Genomic DNA, 21,211 nt, shown 5'->3' with positions numbered 1-21,211 from the left:
ACCGTACACTGTACATGTATAGATAGATCCACAAGATTTCCAACAATGCTGTCTGCAAGTCTGCAAGAAGGGCCAACTAATAGAATTTCTGATTTTTGTTCATTTATCTTTCATTCAATCATTGTCTGAAACCACAGAAACCATCAAGTTCAGGGTTGCAGTGGGTCCGGAGCCTACCCAGAATCACTGGGTGCAAAGCAGGAACACACCCTGGAAGGGTTGTCAGTCTTTGCAAGGTGACACACACTCTCTCACATTCTCTCACACCTATGGACACTTTTTTTTCTAATACCAACGAATGTTTTGGGACAGGGGGAGGAAACCCCACTAGGACACAGGGAGGACACACCAAACTACTCACATACAGTCACTCAAACCCACAACCTCCAGGTCCCTGGATCTGTGTGACTTCGACACTACCTGCTGTGCCACTGTGCAGCTCCTTTTGTTCATTAAATTCTGTGAAATTATTAGCCACCCATGCTTTTACATCTCTAACTGCATCACAAGATGACTCACTGCATACAGGTCATTTGATTTTAAGGGCAAGTAAATCTGAGTATCATCAGCATAACAATAAAACAATAAATTGTGTGTCCGAAAAATGTTTCTTAGTGGGAGCATGTGTAAGGAAATGAGGATTGGCCCTAAAATGGTACCCATGTAGACCAGCCATGTCCTCAAAGTGTTAAATAAGAACACCATGATCAACTGTTTCAAAAGCAGCACTAAATCTAGTAACATTAATATAGCACAACGTCCTGAATCAACGGTTAGCAGCAGGTCATTAGTTACTTTAAGCAAAGCTGATTCAGTACTATGTAGGGTTTTAAAACCTGTCTGAAAAATCTCAAAGATGGCATTATGTGTTGTGTGTCAGCAACTGCAGTTTTTCTGAAATAAATTTTGAAATAGGCCAGAAATTACTACTATATATATTACTACATAAGAACTATATAATTACTAAATTACTATATTATTTAAGACTATCTGGGTCCAAATGTGTTTTTTAAAGAAGTGGCTAAACACATAAACACTTAAAATAATACAAAACACTGTCTGTGGAAAGAATACTGGGCCCCAAAGGCTGGCATCAAAAGGCTCTTTTAAAATGCCTGAGGGAATTATGTCCCCTGGTGAATTAGTAGGTTTCTGTGATACCAAATCATTCAGGAAAGTAAGGGATACTGGTTCAAACTGGTAGAAAACAGCAGAACACTGTGAGTCAGTAAACAGATTTTTTTTATCTTGTCTATACAAATTGCAAGAAATACTCATACATTTGAGGTGATGCCCTAAGACCAGTACAAATACATTCATTTAAAACAGAGTTCTGTACTAAATAAAACATTTTGATCTATTATGATTCTGATATGAAAGTCAACCAGATGATTTTTAAAAATATCATAAGAAACCTGTAACCTGTCTTTTTTCCATTTCCATTCCACATCTACATTCCTGTCCAAGCGCTCTGATAGAGTCATTTATCCAGGGCTGGGACTTGAAACTTCCTTGTCTAATTTTAAACGGGGCAACAATGTCCAGCATTTAAGTACAGGAGGAGTTTCAAAGCACTAATTGATCAATGTTGGTATTAGGAAGAGCTGCCTCAACTAAGCTGGTTAAATAATTATTTAAAAAGGCATCTGAAAAGAGCTGAGTTGTAAAAGACTTCACCAGCAGATAGCGATGACTGGGTGTTTTAACATTACACTTTTGATAAGGTATCACAATATTAAAAATGACTGGGCTATGATCAGAAAAGGATGCATCTTCAGTACCAACATTGCTAATATCTAAACCAAAAAAAAGGACCATTAACATGCTGTGTAAGATTAAGTGAATCCAGGAAGTTGTTGCCATAGGTTCCCCCAAAATCAGTAAACTGTCAGTATGTGTCACAATGATAGACAGAAAGTCTGAAAATTCCATTGTACTATTTGACTTAGGGGGTCTATATACAAGTGCAAACAGTGACTTACTTAAATCAAACTTAAGCAACAGAACCTCAAAACTGGTATATAGCTGGTCCACAGGAACATCATCATCATTATTGTCTGAAACAGCTTATCCAGTTCAGGGTTGCGGTTGGTCCGGTGCCTACCCGAAGTCAGTGGGCACAAGGCGGAAACACACCCTGGTAGGACGTGCCAGTCCATTGCAGTGTGACACACACTCACACATTCTCCGAAGGGAAATGACATTTAAAAATATTTTTAGAAATCACAGCCACACCACAATTTCGTCCATTTAGTCTAGGTGTGCTATAAAAGCTACAATCGTCAGGGCAGAGTTTGAGGATTTGGCTTGACTCCCCAACTCCTAGCCATGCCTCAGTTATAAATAACATGTCTACTTTATTAGAAATAATAAAAAAAAATATTTCAATATAAAATCTTATTAGATATTGATCTTGCGTGGCAATAATAAACAATGATTGGTGTAACAGGGATAATGAGCCAAGGAGCAAACAAGACAAAAATAAAAACAACAGGTAAGAGTTGACGGCTAGCCAGCAAACACAACTGGACCATCTCCATGCTTTTCAACATTTGGAGGTCTATGTTTGTTGTCTAAACCTCAAAATGCTGTTTTTCTGCTGTGAGCAGAGAAAGAGAAAACCTAACACACTGGGCTGAGACTGGGCTTTGTAACCACAAAACGGTTTCAAGTTGTCAATGTCATTTTAAGTACAAAAAAAACCAAAACTTAATGAATGGATATTATACATATGTATGAATAATATTAAAGACAGATTGAGATGAGAACACACATGTGAATTGATCTGAGAGCAGGACAATGTTGGTGCTTACTCACCCCTCCTTGATTGACCTGGTGGCGTATCGGATCACGCCCAACCTCTCACAGTCACGCTACAGCAGCTCCGCTCTTCTTTAGCAGCTCATTACTGCAGTCCTGTGCGTGGAGGACAGGGAGCCTTAGTGCGTGTTATAATAAGCAAGACAAATGAAACCATCTCGGGATGTAATATAGTGCAAAAACCTCAATTTATTGAAAGCTGCTCTGGGTTTGGGAGAAAGGAAATTAGTGTATATTGTGAGTATGTAGGAAAACGGATCGCTCAGTGTGCAGCTATTATGCAGACACATCATTAGGTTGGATGTGCAATGGAGTCGTCACAACAACGTTCCGGAATGGTCTCGGTTTCCTTCTCTCTCGGATTCTTGTCACCAATTTAGCCCTCCACTCAGATTCTCTTTCTCTCTCTCTCTCTCTCTCTCTCTCTCTCTCTCTCTCTCTCTCTCTCTCTCTCACTCTCATTCTCATTCTCTTTCTCACGCATTTTCTCTCACTCTGATTGAGACAAATCAATAAAATAAGACAGGGGAAGTGTGTGAAGCATGTTTCAGCCGAGCGTGAGACACTGCAAAATCACGACTCTGCATGCGCTCGCGAGGCAAACGGATGAGTCAACGGATCACAAACTGGGCTCGTAATAACGCCGCCACTGTCGGAGGAGATGAGCTCTGGCCGCCATTACGGACCACCAGAGCAAGGCTGATGACACCGCAGAGACATAAACACATCAGACATGGCACATCATCGTCATCATCATCAGAAGCGCCACACTGCATAAAGGCCCACTCATTCTGGCTTTCTGACAGCAATCTTAGACTCCTTTCAATGGAACCAGGCCTCAGGTCAAAGACATCCACTAGCTCACATGCAAAATTTCTTGTCCAGTTAACTTTGGTAACTTTGACACCCAAAAATACAGATGAGCTGATAATGAGGCATGTCTACTATTAAACTTAAAAGCAGGCATATTTTTTTTTCCCATTTTCACAAGTTAACGCAATTCCCTGGGGTTTTAATGGAACGACTGTGACATGCTTTGGTCAAAATACTACAAGGCTCATCACTACAGCAACTTTCTCATCCTGTATAAACAGTTCAAATGGCTGGTTTCAGCACCAGTTCCATCAACTCATCAGGGGCCACCTGATCTTCCCCACCTATGAATGTCCAGGAGCCAGAAATAAGTGAGCCAAGTCTTTTGGTTTTTTTTATGTCTTATTTTATATTTCTCCATTGTTTGCCTTCCCACATAAGTGAGTCCAGCCCTGTGATGGGAAATGACATATAGGACAGTGCAAAATATTCATTCATTCATTCATTATCTGTAACCGCTTATCCAATTCAGGGTCGCGGTGGGTCCAGGGCCTACCTGGAGTCATTGGGCGCAAGGCGGGAATACCCCCTGGAGGGGGCGCCAGTCCTTCACAGGGCAACACAGACACACACACACACACTTTTGAGCCGCCAATCCACCTACCAACGTGTGTTTTTGGATTGTGGGAGGAAACCCGAGCACCCGGAGGAAACCCACGCGGACACAGGGAGAACACACCAACTCCTCACAGACAGTCACCTGGAGCGGGAATCAAACCCACAACCCCCAGGCCCCTGGAGCTGTGTGACTGCGACACTACCTGCTGCACCATCGTGCCGCCCTGTGCAAAATATAATTTAAATAAATAAATACATAATTCTAACACTGACTGGATTCATTTATTTTAGTCTAGGTTAGTAGGCTCTCCAGATAATTTTTTTTGTGTATTGTATTGTGTTTGTTGTGATCCTAGTTCCTCCTGATTTTGCTGCTACATCAGTCATGTGACCACCCCACAGGTTCCCCTAATTTGTCCTAATATTTATAAGATTCATGTTTGTGTCTCATTTGTGTTCCAGTATATACCTGTGTTTACTTTTTTCACTGTTGTCTTTGTAGTTAATCTTATTCAGCCACATACACATACGTCCTGCCTTTTCATCTGCTTTAAATGTATGATTAAATGTATGAACTCAAAATTTTGCTTTATGTCCGCATGCAATAATAATACACGAGAGTTACAAATAAGTTTCTGTGGTACTTAAAACAGTGAGTTAAATTTACAGACAAGCTTAACATCAGCCACATACAAACCTACCTTTCCAGATACTGCACTTCTGAATGTAAACAAACCAGAGAGAACTATAATTCACCTGCCTCTGTTCCAACTTTTTGGTAGTGTACTACAGACTGTCACATGGGGCAGGAGTATATACAGGGATCTGGAGAAGGCATTCGACTGTGTCCCTCGGGATACTCTGTTTGGGGTGGTCTGTGAGTATAGGGTACTGGGCTGTTTGCTACCCAGAGACCACATCATCGTCATCAAATTTGAAATTTGATGTTAGTGCTATTACAAATTGCATATTTTTTGTTTAAGCACTAGAGTTACTGGCGAGCTTGTGATATTATGTCCAGTACACAGTGCTACTGTCCTGTTGGTTCTGATGGTCATTTCAGTAGCAGTGAGAATTAACTGCCGTTAGTGGTGTGACTGATGCTTAACTGGCCTGATACAGCGCTTCTCTCTCTCTCTCTCTCTCTCTCTCTCTCTCTCTCTCTCTCTCTCTGTGTCTCTGAACATCTTCACTCTGCAGTTTTTGATGCTTCTCCCATCTGAGCTCTCTGAAGTGTGTTCAGAGGAAGGAGGAGAGGCAGATAGAGAGAAATGCTGAAAGAGTGCTGAAAGAGTGCTGAACAGAGGAAAAGCCATCACACATTCACTTCAGCCGACTTTTCCCTCAGGCGCAGTTTGTGAAATTCTTTGACAATTCGAACATCTTTTTGAAAAGGCTGAATGTGGGGTGTAGCAGCATGCGTGTGCAAGTGCTGTATCAGAAATGGGGCTTTCAGTGCTTTAACAGAAATCTTTCATATTTGATGGCATGTGTTTCCTGTAAGCTCAAAAATCTGGTTTAGTTATTACCTCAATATTTTAGCTGACTGCAAACCCACATGTGATAAGAGCATAGTGCAAGTGAATATTTATATATAAAAGACACTTAGAAATTATGTTAACCTAAAATAAGGGTGCATAAATTAGTTAAAAGAGTTTTAAACAGTAAGACAATCATAAGCTTTTAAATCAATTCACAATTAATTATTAAGTAATGACAGAAACAAGAACAAAAATTTGATTATCAGTTAATACTAATTCTTGTTTATTATCATTACTTAATGATTAATTGAGACATTTCCAAATAATTTAGCAAGTCTTATTACTATCTTAAATATCATGACTATCATGATATTCATATTCATGATATTTATAATATGAATATGTACCCTTACTGTAAAGTGTTACTAAAATGTGTTATATATTTTTATTTAATATAATTAATATTAATATTATTATTATTATTATTAATATTGACAGTAGCAATAGTAAAATAAGTGTTTGCTAAACACTACCTTTCACTTCCCAATCTAATTAAACAAAATTAAGCTGTACAGTAGGTCTTCACAGTAACAAAACAGCTTATGTAGCTGTTTTACTTAAAAAAAAAAATCAAAGATAATCTCAGTAGTAAAAATAGGATATTAGTCATTTTAATTTCATTTGTATTCCATCAAGCTGGGACAGAACCCTCCTGTTTCAGGTTCTAAATCCTTTCAGATTCTCCTTGTACTTTGAATCATTTTGCTTCCCAATTTTAGCACGTTTTTGCGACTCGCTGGAGATGAAAACACCTGCCAAAAGTTTAAATGTAAATGTAATTTAAGGTTTCCATGCAGTTGTTTAGCATGTCTTCGTCTGAATCTTATAAAAACAAAATTGATCCAAACAGATGGCCCTGGAAAAAATGACGACAGCTGTAATGTAGTTTGGACGTGATTTGGATAATTGTAATTTCAATGGAAATGAATGAAGCAGGTAGCTGTGGTGATGCAAGGCTTATGCTGGATGTGAAGTCGATTGGAAGACTAATTAAAGTGGGCCAAAGAGATGCAGAGTTCTGTGTCTGAAAGCTTGCATGCAAAATTGGCTTTTGATAATTTTAGAACAGCTTCAAAGTGCATTTTGCTTTCCTCGTCCATGTGACGTTCCTCGGTGCAGCTTCTTTAAATGGATGGAAATGATGTCTAACAGATGGCCACACTAATCTGGATTCTCTCTGAAATGCATCTATGCCAAAATGCCCTTTCTGACTCCATTAATGAACATACAGTGACCCAAAAATGAATAGCAAACATTAGCTTCCACAAAATATTAAGGATAAACCCACAAAGAGCATGTATCATTTCCATGTCATATAACTGAACTTATTTTGTTTAGCTTATTTTGTTTAGCATAATGATAGGGTAGCCCTATCATTATGTGGATGTTGTAAGGAGTGTGTCAGCTTTAAAGCAAGATACAAGTTCAGAATCAGAATGAGGTAAATTTAAGGTCAAGCACAGTTAAAAAAACAGCCTTGATTTTAAATGATAAATATAGAATAAGGAGAGACACAGAAGTATTTTAGATACACATATGCCCTAATACTATGCCAGAAGGTAAAAATAAAGCGATGGTATGATATGTGCCTTTAAATATAGTGTTATGAAGTTCTAGCCAATTTCCCCAGCTTTTAAGTAAATTGCTTTTACATGTCCTATTGTGAGATATGTAGTTTTATTTCACCCTGGAGTAATGTAAAATTATTAACAATTAATATTCCTAATGATTTGTTCCTCCGTTAATAGCCTCAATGGAAGGAAATCCAATGAATTTCAAATTCAATCTTCGCATTCTTTAATTTGATCCAAATGTGTTGGCCTCATAAGGCTGCCATGCCCTCTGGCTCTGTGATTCCTACAGCATTTCTCTCCTTTATTTTAACTAAAGACTTGATTAATATTGCTTTTGTCCAAAGAAATTAACTACTTGCCAAAATTGATTTCCCTGGTTGCTTTCCAATGGAACAGAGTTTCTGAAGCCTCAGAAATGTACTCTACTTGTCAACAGCTTTAATTGAAATGAAAGATTTAGATGACAATTGCCTATAATAATGCCATTGGTGCCTGGACTAAGGTATTTGTAAGGCAGTTACAGTACTGTATTAATACTGGCATATGCAAGTATATGAAAGTCATCTAGAGTGCAGCGAATACATGATTTTATTTCAGCCCTTTTAACCCTATGTGAATCACATTGGAAGAGTGAACTGCTATAAATCTCATGTATTTTACTGTTTTTGCTCATGGTGTCTTTGTAGCTATGTATGTTTAACTGGCCATTGTGGACATATTTCTGAGCCCTGTTGAGATGGCACAAATTCTGAACCACTGCTATGTGGTTGACTGTACTTGTCATAGTTTAAGCACAGTTTCTATTTTTGCTGCTCTGGTCCATGTTCTGCTCGTGCCAGTGATGACAGTGCCAGCTCTCCACTAGCGTGGGCAGCACGGACCTTCCAGAACCTTCCATCACTTCTGTTCCATCTTCTTGTGTATATATAAACAAAGATTGAGCAGAGAGAGAGAGTTTCACAACATGTGCTGTGCTTATCATATGATCAGGAGAAGCCTATTCATCTCTTGTGATTGAACTCCTACAGACACTGCTGCTGCGTTTAGTAATTTCACTCATTCAGGCAGAATTCACGTCTGAGCCTGGACAGGCCTTTTAAGGCTGACAAAACCTCACAGAAAATAAAATACTGCACATTCTGTCCACTTACTTACACTTATATGGTGCTTTTCTAGACACCTAATGCATTTTACATCTTAGGAACACTGGGGTCACCTCAGGAACCACCAATTTGCAGCATCAACATGGATGATGCGACAGCAGCCAATCTGGTAAGCACACCACGCATTAGTATGTGGTAGACAGGTGACAGCACAGGGCAGGATAAATACCCTGGACTAGGTTCCAGTCCATCACAGGGCTTTACACACTCACTCTGTCACTCACACCAGTTGCTACCCAAAACGAGTTTACTGAATATAATATATATCCAGATATTACATTAACCTGTCATAACTTATTACAGTGAAGTTTACATAACCTGGTATAAAGTGTATGTATACTGAACTTTTTTGCCTTATTTTGTGCCTTATTTGAAACGTTATCAGTATGATTTGTCTTTAGAAAGCCTTTTGTGTTTGGTATTTTTTCTGTGCCAGAATGACAGATATCAGCACACTCTGCAATTAGAAAAGATCATAATTAGATACCAATATGCCAGTCAGAATATCAGTGATTTTGTGGATATGAAACCAAGATTAAGCAGATTGGGGGAAAAAAAAAAAATAATAATAATACCAAATAAAAAAAAAAAGGTCATACTCAAATTATAAGAATGTTTTTGGCTCATTGTGTACATTACATTACCTTCATTCTGCAAGAGGAAAAGGTCCATATTTACTTTATTTTCCATAACATAATTTAAGACAATGTGCCAGATCAGTACAACTTAAAAAAAAATTCCAAACTAAATAAACTGGCTACCTTCCAGATCTAATTATCATATAATTTACTCCTTAATTCATAAAGATGTTTCAGTAGTGAACAAACTAAAATGAGTTCTGAGACTTGTGAGCCTATAGTTTTGATAGTAGATGGAGTTTGGAGTCAAGATGGAGTCAGCTATTTCTTATAGCTGTGTGTCAGATATTTGAACATCTGTCATATAAAAAATGCACAGTGTAGAACAATGGAATAAGGGATGCATTCATTTATATCTATGTACATGTAAAAAAAAAATCTACTTTCAATTTTGTACTGGATTGCCATATACACAAAAATTTAGCATCATTGTTTTTTTTTTCAATTTTAGTTATGATTATTATTATTGTTAATGATGGATGGTATTGATGATATTGATATATTAGATTTTTTAAACTCCTCATCCAACTTTCTTTCCAAGTTTCACAATAATACTTTACTGTATACACACTCAGACCTTATGTAAACTTGAAAGTAGCAATATGCCAGAAATGAAACCGATGAATATTAAAATGACTGATGAAATACACATCCTGTCATCTATCTTGCCCGTGCACAGCTTTGATGAAGAAATGCCAGATTTTGCATAATTATGTTGCTTGACTGAATGTGTACTGAAAACTACTCCAGTGACCCTTTAGTACATTTTCTTCAGAGTGTGTAACAATACAAATCACGAGGCCAAGCTGACCCTTCAGTGGTTGCAGTGGGATTAAAGTGAAGGTTCTGCATTGGCCTTCACAGTTTCCAGACCTTGACGTCATTAAACAAATTTGGAGGGAACTCAAACAGGCAGTAAATCCAAGGCAACCAAATAATTCACAGTATAAGGCTTTATTCCAATAACATTGGACAGCAAGTGCTGAGGGAGAAAATACAAAGTGCATAAGATCTGAGAGTGTAAAAAATGACTATAAATTCAGCTGTCTTCGGAATAATGGAATAATTATAAAATCATAAAATGACAGAACACATTTCACGTTACTGCTAAACCTTAATTATGTATGTAAACCTAAATATGCAGGTGAAGCACATTTCTTTAAAAAAAATATGATGCTTGTTATTGGTGTTGGCGTTTATGTGTTTCATTATTTATTTTGTCATTTTAATCCCATTTATTTTCCAAAATTATTATTTTTTTTTTTACTTTAATAGAGAATATTTTTGTATTAAATAATGCACTTTGTAAGCATGTAGAAATATTTTAAATTGAGATAAGCATGGACTGTGAAATTTAAGAAAATTAAATTTGATCTCTATTGTAATTTCAGATGGGGTAGTTGCATATGAGGTTTGTTTTATGAATTTAATTTTTAATATATGCAGCTGTACATTTATGGGAACATCTATGCTGTTCCCATAAACTGCAGTTCTCACTGGTTTGTTTACAATTAGTAACTTGACATCTTAAGGTGGAAGAACAAGAAAAATTAATGTTGTTTGTAAGTGGCTGAAGTTTAACTTGTCTATGTTATTATTCACTCTTTAAATTACCACAGAAACATGTTTGTAACTAGAGTTGTTTAGGTTTTGTAGCACTTTCACTCTGTGTTTACTTTCATGCAGTCTTTAGAGTCAGTTCTTACGTAAATAATCTGAAGCAGCAAAAAATATGTCAAAATTATGGACCCAACTATGGAGCAGGAATAACGCAATCCTGTCATTTCTTTTAATGATTTTCAATGTTTGGAGGGCTCTTTGCCACTTTTCTGCCATGGCCAGAGAGAGGAAGCCTAGCATGTCAGACAGAGCCACTTTGTTTTTTTACTCGTTTAAGGACACTAGGGTTTCATAAACACATTACACCTGATTCCAGCACATAAACAGCTGGAGAGCTAGCAAATGGTGATGAAATCTGCCATTGAAATCTCTGTGTGGGCTGCTTCGGTGTGCTCCAATTTCTTTCCAAAATCTAAAAACACATGTTGGTAAGTAATAATAATAATAATAATAAGTGGTAAGTGGATTTGCTATGTGACGTAGGTCTGCAGTGTGACTGACTGGATGAGTGTGTGATACACTGTGAAGGACTGACATCAGGGTATGTTCCTCCCTAGCATTGAGTGATTCCAGGTAGGATCCAAACAAATGGTTACCCTGGTCAGGATAACTGACTACATTGAAATAACTATGAAACACTGAATGAATATTTCTATTGGAATTAAATGTACTAATAATATTCTGCCCTCTTTTTTACTAATAGTGTATTGTTCATTGCTCTACTGTGAAATTCTGGAGGGTTTAAAAATACTACTGGACATAGTGACCTTTGGCTCTTGATTGTCTATGCACACTTTTCACATATGTGTGCACTTTAAATTTGCTGCATTATCTAGAACTAACACTAACTTGTGTGTATTTAGTGTAAACCATTAGGTTTGTTAGGATTAGAATAAGTAGTATCACAGCTTGCCTGGTATTATACATTCTACTGCTTACTTAAGTCTCACTCTGCAGCTCCCACTGTGCTGGTTTCTTTGCTTTTTATTATAGATACTGCTGTATGTGACCATTTCATCGTTTTCCAGTTAGTACTGCAGTGGTCTTGTCCTCTAAGCCTCGCACCCCACCCTGTATCTGTACCTCTCTTCCCGGCCTTGGCAGGGAAACTGAGCTCTGTAGCTGAGGCTGGTAATTATCCTTCAGCCACTCTGCGGATGCCTCCCATAAGGACGCAGCAGCCGTCTTGCTGCGACACATTAGGAGGTGTTCTATCTCTGTACTCCGAGTTAAGTTAAAAGGGGCTTTTATTATCAATTACACAGCAATGGCCTGTGTCAGCATCCACACATGACTTTTACCCACAACTTCCACGAGGACAAACTTCAACACCTCGTTCGTCCTGCAGCCAACTGGCTATGATTTAGAATGCAAAAAGATATACAATGATATGGCCAAAAATGTACCGACACCTGCTAATCCAAAGTATGTTTTAAAAGGAAGAGTATTTAAAGGTATTTCATACCCCTTTTCTGCATAATGGCTTCACACCTTCTGGGAATAAAGCTTTAGACTAGTGAGAAATAGATGGCATTAAGCCACAAGATCATTTAGTGAGGTCAAGCACCAGTGTTGCATGATGGGTTTTAGACTACAAAAGCCACTCCAGCTCATCTTAAAGGTGTTGAGTAGTGCTCAGTCACTTCAGAAAATTCAGATCTTTGCCAGCTAAATGTGAGCAATAGTGTTTAATTGATGCACAAAACAGTTCCATATGGTGCTTTGCATCCAAAATGTGCTCTAAAGTGGCATTAGCTTGTGAATGTAATTGTAAATCCATGCCACATTAAAAACAGTGGTGGCAAAGTAAGTATTTTAAAGTTTTAACAGAATAGCTATACACATGTTTTTTTTTTTTTTGTATTATTCCACCATGGTTTGTGACCAAATTAAACATATCCTGCAAAAAAATTTTGGTTCCATTTCAGATTTTAAATGCAAACTTAAATGTTGCAGCAGTTAACTTTCTGGCCTCTGTACAGAAATATAAATTAAGAACTTTCTAAGGTGGAATGGCAAATTTGTAAGAAACCAAATTCAGTTTTGTCAAAGTTCCAATTTGAGGCCCAGCTGCTCATGAGTTGAAAATGTTTGCTTTTTCATATATTGTAAAATTTGAAATGTCCATTGTTTGCTACTACATATAATACCATATGCTTATGTCCAGCTACTGCTGCTGTACATTTTGTAAATACCAGATTACCTGTAATATTTTCCCAAGCCATGCACATAGCTGGATTATGCCTTCAAAAGATTATGCAGAAAAATGCTGTTGTTCATCTTGACATATGAGTAATGTTGAAATGACTGCAAGAGGCAAAAATCTTCTTATTGTTGGTCTGGTTGTCATTGCTGAAAATGTTAAACTGTGTTCACCCAAATCTCATAATCACCTTGCGTTCACATGATTTTTTTTCCCACTCATGTCTTGCTGAAACCAAATGTTTATGCCGACCATGTCAAACTGGTGTTTTTGCCGAAGAGCAAAATAAGCAGGGCAAATAAGCACAGAATAACAGTATAGCACAATTGTTTTTCGCCTCTGTTGCCATTCCTATTGCTGCCGTTGTGGCTTAAAGTCCCTCATATGATGCACAATAGTAGGAAAAGTGAATTCAAACCTGCCAGTTTAGGTTAGGTTCCAGTGTCCTTAGTATACAGTCCATTTCTGACCCTGACTGTTAGCTTGCAATGGAGCTATACAAATAAATGTGAACTGAATTGAAGATTAGTCTGTTGACTGCATGCTCTAGACTCTGTGAAGAGTTTCAGACACTGCTGGTTGAGTGCTTAAGGGTCTGTTCATAATTCATTCACTTTCTTCAATTGCAGAAGTGATAGAGATACTTGCACTCAGCCTTGCTGATAGAATTCAGGCAATCAGTTCTAGCCTCTAATGTAACTGAGGCATATAAAGACTGCCAGAAAAGGAAGTTTTCTAAGGAAATGTGTTCTCCAGAGAGTATAATTTGTGGTAATTTGTTACCAGAGTAGTGGAGTGGGTGGAGTGTGTGGAGTTCTCATAGGAATCATGCTCTGTCTGATCACCATGGATACCAGAAATGTTAATGAAGAGGGTAAGTAACCAGGAATTTTTTTTCACCACTTTAGGAAGAGCATAACTAACCAGGTCAAATACAACTTGATAAGCACTGTTTTGGAAAGACATAAGTATCTGTATTAGTATATTTGCTTTATAGTTACATACAATGTGCAATAGTTGGAAGATATCCCTCCCACTTAAGTATTAAATTCAGCTATATTAATTTGCAAAATTCTACTGTACATTCACACTACACCTGTGACACTGATATTTACTAAAGATATTTATGTACTACAGGGGTTGGACAATGAAACTGAAACACCTGGTTTTAGACTACAATAATTTATTAGTATGGTGTAGGGCCTCCCTTTGCGGCCAATACAGCGTCAATTCGTCTTGGGAATGACATATACAAGTCCTGCACAGTGGTCAGAGGGATTTTAAGCCATTCTTCTTGCAGGATAGTGGCCAGGTCACTACGTGATGCTGGTGGAGGACAACGTTTCCTGACTCGCTCCTCCAAAACACCCCAAAGTGGCTCAATAATATGTAGATCTGGTGACTGTGCAGGCCATGGGAGATGTTCAACTTCACTTTCATGTTCATCAAACCAATCTTTCACCAGTTTTCTGTGTGTATTGGTGCACTGTCATCCTGATACACTGCACCGCCTTCAGGATACAATGTTTGAACCATTGGATGCACATGGTCTTACTGGTGCAATGTGCAATTAATGAAGATTGGCCACCAGGCTGCTCCAATTTAGCCATGAAACCTCCCACATTAAAATGACATGTGTTTCAGTTTCATTGTCTAACCCCTGTATATAGGCTGCTTCTACCTGCAGTTTTAAATTAAAACTCTATTGTTTATTATTAGTTTGACCAGAGGAGTCCCCCTAGTGAGTTTTGGTTTTTCCAAGGTTTCTTTCTCTTGCCCCTGTTGCCTTTGACTTGCTCACCTTTGGTTATTAATTACAATTTTGTTTTAATTCTCAATTTCTGTAAAACTGCTTTGTGATATCATCAGTTTGAAAAAGCACTGTGCAAATATATTTGACTTAATTTAAACAATAAAAAATTATGAAAATTAAGTTGACGATTTGAAGACATTTTAGAGATTTAAAGAATTTTTATGAAAAAAAAAGTTTTTCTGTGCATGTGCACATTAATTAAGATCTGGATCATTCATTCATTTAATTGTTTATTTATTTTCCTGGACTTTCTAATTCTAACAACATGAGATAGAAAAAGGATTAGAATCTGATTTTGTGCTGTGACTTACATGCAGTGCAGACAATTTAGAATTGTCCCGCCTCCTCATCTCCTCATCCAGTCATAGCACTGGGCCCACGTTATTGGGAGAGTGCAACGATGAGTTTTATAGCAGCAAAATAAATACAACAAGCATGTAGCAAAATGTCTACAAATTAAATATGTCAAAAACAAGAATGGAGAAGAAAGAGCACTAACGGAAATTGGCTAAAAACCAGAGCATCCGCTACTTAATTCTCATTCCTGGGCACACACTGAACTGAGCTGGGGTTTATTCTCATTTAAAGGAACTGGTACTGATACATGTCATTTTGAACAGGGCTGTTTAGACAGAGAGAGAGTGGACCTGTGCTTTTTGACCCTTGTGATATTTTGACCAAAGCATGTTACAGTTGTTTCATAAAGACCCCAGAGAACTGAGACAACCTGTGGAAAAGGGGCAGAAAATGATTTCTTTAAGGTCATATTCCAGTGTCAAGTGTGCCTGAGGAATATAAAATTTACAAACACTGGAGTGTGAAGCAGTGAAACTGTTCTCCAGAACGTTGGTGTACCATCTAAAATGTTTTGATTATTTGGAACGATCCAGAACTAGTCACTTAATCCTTCCATCATTGTTCTGACATCTACAATAAGGACTTTACGTAATAGTAGTTAATTTTACTTCAGCAATGGGGCACTTCCATGTGTACACAAACCATTGAGTTTAAAGAAGATTTCATTCATTAAGTCATAATATGCCCCCTTCAGGGTGTGTTCCCTCCTTGTACCCTGTGTTTCCGAGTAGGCTCCAGACCCATCGCAACCCTGAATAAGTGGTTTGTATGTTTTAAATGTAAGTTTTAAGAGGTTTACTGTCCTTTGCTAAATACTGAAAATTGTTTACCATAATCAAAATATATAGATTATATTAAACACTTATTTCTTTAAATGTTCTAAACATTCTTTAAAAGTCCCAGTTTACTTGCATTGTCCTTGTAAAGGCTTGAAACTAACTCTGCCTGTGCTTCTTTTACCCTTCTGTTTGGATTTGAAAATAAGGTCAAGACTTGCTTATTGTTCCGCTACCTCTGTTGTGTCCCACATCAAACTTTTGCATAGAGACATAATTATGATAAATGATGCATGTAATCAAGCATTAAGTAGTGGCAGAATATGCAACCTCTAAAGATAGAGCATGCCCATGCTGTCTGTGTCCTTTCTCCCTGGTGGACAGCGACCATCTGGTTATGGCCATTACAGCTGACCCTGGGTCAGGCACTTTACTGGGGGGTGTTGGCGGGACGAGGGCTCACACATAGCCAGGTCTGGCCCCCGAACACCTGACGGCATTCGTGCAACCTTTAGAAATGTTAGGGGACAAGTTAGAGATTTGCTGATATGGCCATCATCATAGCTAGGCCACCTAATTCATTATAAGGATATGTTTAATTTAAGTAATGTGTTAAGTTTTCTACCCTGAATGTGAACACTCTTGAAAAATAGCTTTGTAAAACACTAGCATATATATATATATATATGATGCCTACCAACAGGGCACTGTTTGACACTGTTATCTATACCTAAGTTTATACTAAGGTTTTGTTATGAGCTATTGGTTACTTCTGGGCAATTTTTTAACAGCACGTGGGTTAGGGTGGCCTTAGTCTTGCATTGCTAGATTCTCTACCAAGATCCTAGTACCTTTCACCACTTAATGTGGCAAAGACCCACCTTATACTGCAGGAAAAGAATTTGACTGACATGCAACAGAACAATGACATGGCATGGCGTGTAGAAGAAGGCAGATAGCTAATCAGAATGCAACTATATAAAAAGTTGGCTACTGTTTTATTTGCTAAAGCAATAACACAAAACCTTATGAGAGGAAAACCAAAATAAACCAGGCAAAATCTATGATTACTGTTGTCCAGTTTTCTTATTTTCAATTCCACCATAAATGCAGCAGTATAAGTTTATCATTGTTTTTTTTTATTTTTATGTATTTATTTTTTTCTTAGGCATTTATTTAGGTATGCATTTTCTATCATACTAATTAGTGTCACAAATGTGTTGTACCTCCGTTGCAAATGTAAAGGAGAAAACTTCAGGCACCAAACATGTTTTGACTGATTGACTGCATTTTGGGAAAGGTTGGAATAGTTTCATCAGATTATTCCTTTTGTGAACATTTTTGTGTAAGACGAGCACATTTGCCCAAGGGAGGTTTTTATAAACAAAAGGATCTTTGCCTTTTTTCTAAAGATACAATACGTCTGACAGATTTAAAAGATAAATCACTCTGCGTTGATGCTGTTAGTGTGAATTTAGAGTAAAGGCATGTGTCTGGCTGCTCAGAAATAGAGAGATTGTTATATTTATGGTGTGGAATCCCAGAGGGTATATCAGCACTCCCCTGAGAGAAGCAGTGAGAAAGATGTTTGGTGTCTTTTTTCAAACAGGATGTGATGAAAGAGGCTACCAGAGTGTTGTGCATGTTGATGGTAGCATTAAGGCACAGAACAATGTGTAATAGGATTCTTCTATGGGGAAACATATCTTCTACTGGGTGCCTGAAGGCCTCCAAAAACAGCACACAGCTTCTGGAGCATTATAGTTGTTTAGGGAGAAGAGAACTATACCATTATTATTTATGTTTGTTGGCTGTTGGGATTGTTCACACTTCCATTTACTATTCTGTATTGGAGTCTCCATGTGTATGTCACAAATACATAGCTTTTGCACTTAGAGCATTTTTAAACACACAGTACACATTTGGTACAGAAAACTGCAACTGGTACCAAATCAGTTCCAGAAGTTTATTCTACACATTTATTCTATCTGTTGTACATGGGGATTTGACAGTAGTTCTACGAGAAGAAGAGTCAGAACCATGCAGTAATTTGCCTATCTAGGGGATCTAACAGAATTTCCACAAAATTTGTAAAACAACGACTGGTACACTTCTACATAACTCTGAAGAACTAATTAATGTATTTTAACAATTAGGTTATTAGGTTAGGCAAATAGGGGGCGGCATGGTGGCCCAGCAGGTAGTGTCGCAGTCACACAGCTCCAGGGGCCTGGAGGTTGTGGGTTCGATTCCAGCTCCGGGTGACTGTCTGTGAGGAGTTGGTGTGTTCTCCCCGTGTCCGCGTGGGTTTCCTCCCACAGTCCAAAAACACACGTTGCAGGTGGATTGGCGACTCGAAAGTGTCCGTAGGTGTGAGTGTGTGAGTGAATGTGTGTGTGCCTGTGTTGCCCTGTGAAGGACTGGCGTCCCCTCCAGGGTGTATTCCCACCTTGCGTCCGATGATTCCAGGTAGGCTCTGGACCCCCCCCGACCCTAAATTGGATAAGCGGTTACAGATAATGGATGGATGGATGGATGGTTAGGCAAATAGATGGTGTGGGTTTCCCAAAATGTTCTTACGTTAGGAACAATCTAAAAATTATGACTGTGTTTCCAGACCCCTTTATAACTAATGTGATACTTCAACTCATTTGTAAATTAAGAGTATTCTGATCGATTCGTAACTCACTACTAATCTTGTAGTCATTGTGTCGTTCTACCTCAAATAATATAGAGGCTGTTAACTTTCTTTTAAAAACCAGATTGGTTCTACACATGACAACAGTGTTTTATATATATATATATATGTATATGACAGTGTTTGTGCATTCATATATATTATATTAGACTCAATTAGAAGTTAATTAAATAATCAACATGAATTATATATTAAGAAAAAAAAGCAATCATTACAAAATTGTTACTCTGAGACATAAAATAATTTAATCTATTAACATTCATTTTCTTAATCTAATCATTGAATTATTACTATAAAATTTTCATTATGTTTGACACATTTCCATGTTATTAATGCTGAAAAGTAACTTAATAATTAATTAATACTAAAATAAATTCATATACCTTAATTTTAAAAACTTCAAGAATCAGAAGTTGAGAGATTTTCAGTCCCACCACTGTGGTGCATTCATGGTGCACCCATGATATCAACGAGAAATCATTTTAGAATTTTTTCTTAAAGTTTGAAAATGACAGAAATCCTTATAATTTAAAAATGCTTTATATACACTATATTGTCAGAAGTACTTGCTTTAAGTGACATCCTGTCATGAGGGTGGGTGTAACGGTGGTCAAGGTGTAAGAAATAGGAACGGAGGTAATTGCAGGAAACTTTAATGAAAACAAGGAAACTAGACAAAGGGGCTAAACACTAAACACAGGGGCTAGGATACTAAACCAGCACAAAGGGACTAACACTAAACAAGAAGGCTGAAGGCTAAACAAGGCTACACACTAAACAAAAGCAAAACACTAAACAGAGAGGCTAAACAATGATCAGAGAAAATAAACACTGAACAGAGACACTGAACACTAAACAGAGAGGCTAAACACTAAACAAACAGGATTCAAAAACAAGGACAAAAGTACAGCCCACAAACATAGCACAATCTCAATACACAGAAACCTCTACAATGACCCACAAACAGGAACCACAGACATGGACTATAAGACAACTACTCAAACAAGAAAACCTGGGAACTCATAACAAGTGGGGGAGGACCACAAAGGAGACACAACGAGAGGGTGGATCAAAGGAACAAGGAAGAAACAGGAACAAAACAAAACAAAGAGCCATGTGCTAACACATACTTGAAAAACATAAAAAACAATGAGACACAGGTAGCAGGAAAACACTAGACAGGGCTACACATGACACTCTTAATCCAAGGGTTTTAATATGATGTCCGCCCACACTTATAACAGCTTTAACTCTTCCGTTAAGGCTTTTAACAAAGATTATGAGTGTTTTATGGGGATTTTTGATCAGTCTTCCAGAAGCACATTTGTGAGGTCAGACACTGCCATGGGCTTGCAGTCTCCGGACTAATTGGGACTAATTGTCCCAAAAGTGTTCTATCAGGTTGAGGTCAGGCTGAGCTCCTGAGAACGACCCTTTTTTCCACAGATATGTGTAAAATCTAGTCTACATGTCAAGATGCTTGGTTTTATACACCTGATTGGAACACCTGAATTCAACGATTTGGATGGATGAGCGAATACTTCTGGCAATATAGTGTAGAAGTCTGGGTCAACAGCTGTGAAGAAATTCAGAATTTCAAATTAAAATTACAGTTTCTGGAGAATGGAACATTAACCTCTGGGGCAACCTGCCCTTTGTCCTCTCTTTGTCTCTTTTTAAGTTAAGAGACTGAGTTCTTCACCTAGATTTGTGGGGATTTCATTTGTGATGCATGTGGGTGGAGCTTTTTGACATTTGGTCTCCTGCCCTGGCTTATGTGTAAGGTACTAATTAGCAGAGAAAACACTGTCAAACTGCCATATGGTGGGAGAGAAGCAGCAGCTTGCCAAGCGCCATAACAATCCTGAACATTCGTGGCCGCAAGGAAGCCTCCAGACAGCCTGTGTCAGGCATTAAGATATATGTAAATGTGGGCTAAATTAATCAATGCATTAATGCGGTTTTGCCCATCCCTGTGCATCTTTCTAGTCTCCAAGGTCATTGCTTAGAGCTAATGGTTTCAGTGGTGCCCATAGTGTCTTGATACATGTTCACTTTCAACTCAGTTGGGTGATTATGCGAAGAAAGTATGTATAACTAAGACAATTTTGTTTCCTGATGTGGAGAGGTGACACCATTAACTGTGAGTAATAACACACACACACACACACACACACACACACACACACACACACATCAGTTCAAGTTTATTTCAAATGTTGATATTTCGTCTTTACATCAGATGTAATCAGTCTGGCAAGACATGTTTGGTGTTTGAAGTGTGCTTCTTTATACTTGAACTGTGAGGCTAGTCTTGCTAACAAGAAAATAAGAAAATAACATCTATATCCCATGAATTATTATCGTGCAAACTGCATGTCTGATTCAAGAAATACACTCATCTTAAACTGTGCTAAGATATGACGCAGTCTCAAACAGACTTGCTTATGAGGTGTTAGACCTTAATTAAATATTTAGCAGTTTTTAATCTAGCGGGCTGGATCACTCGCTTGTTTCGTTGATAGAATTTAGCACTGAGGGTCATAAGGCCCATATTACTGTGAAAATATATGTGAC

The sequence above is a fragment of the Hoplias malabaricus genome, chromosome 3 (assembly GCF_029633855.1).
Source record: "Hoplias malabaricus isolate fHopMal1 chromosome 3, fHopMal1.hap1, whole genome shotgun sequence".
Classification (NCBI taxonomy): Eukaryota; Metazoa; Chordata; class Actinopteri; order Characiformes; family Erythrinidae; genus Hoplias; species Hoplias malabaricus.
Note: the sequence above shows the minus strand (reverse complement) of the source record.